Raw genomic sequence first — 1,127 nt, 5'->3', positions numbered from 1 at the left:
AAAGAGAAAGACAGGCATCCTTGGCAGTCTCACAACTTGATCTTCCCTCAGCCTTCCCAGCTAGCCGGGATCATGAGCATGTGTATTACTGCCTGATGCCTGATGTGTACAGGGCAGCCCTGGAACCGAATCTGCAGTCTTCCGCGTAGATCTGTACGGGTCCAGCATTGCTGAGAGGTGTGCTACTGCTGTGGCACTGCAGCTGGCCCACTTCAGCCTTTTAATAGTTCTTTGGTGTTTTCACTGCTGATACATCAACACTTGTGGCACAACTCCCAGTTTATGGAAATTTTGACTATTTAAAATTTTTCATTTATTATAAACAATGTTATAATTTTGGGACCAGCAGATGGCATAATGGACTGGACTCCCATATGGCTGACTAGAGGCTTGAAACTGACACCAGGCACGTGTACCTATGTGCCCCAATTCCTGAGAGGAACATGGAGAAGAGGCTGCGGCATGGCCATCCCTCCAGGGGTGATATCTTGCTTTTTATCTCTGTCTCTGTCTCTCCATCGAGCACATGCACCCTATAGCAAAAAATTTTTCAAAAAACAAAACGACAGTAAAAAAAAATGCAAATTTATGTACATACCTCTGTGAGCATTTGTCTGATTATTTCCTAGGGGTGGAATTGCTAAAATGAAGGGTACAAAGTTTTATTTTTATCTGTCTTCAACTTATTTGTTCATTTATTGCTACACATTACCGTGTTGCCCTCCAAAAATCAATTGATCAATTTACTTTCTTATCATTACCATATAGATTTCAGAAGCAGAGACTATCTAGTCCAACCTGAAGGTGGAAAGAAATTTCTTAGAGAGTTTGAGTCATAATGAGATGGAGTCAAACCATTAAAAGAGCATAACAATTATCTCCAGGGATCCAGAAGAAAAAAAAAAAATACTACCAGGAGCCAGGGTCAGAGTTTTAGGGCTGGATTCTTTACTGTGCTTGTCTATATCGACCCTGTTCAACACTAGGAGTCACTGACATTTTAAATCTTTGCCAAATATAATTACTCTTAGTCATCTCTTTCTTTCTTTCTTTCTTTCTTTTTTTTTTCAACTTGTGTTTATCTATCAGAATGCTTTCATAACCCACTTCCTGTTCTAGTGGAGGCA

Source organism: Tupaia chinensis, unplaced genomic scaffold (genome assembly GCF_000334495.1).
Source record: "Tupaia chinensis unplaced genomic scaffold, TupChi_1.0 Scaffold144378_1, whole genome shotgun sequence".
In the NCBI taxonomy this organism is placed as follows: Eukaryota; Metazoa; Chordata; class Mammalia; order Scandentia; family Tupaiidae; genus Tupaia; species Tupaia belangeri.
This window is presented reverse-complemented; position numbering follows the sequence as displayed.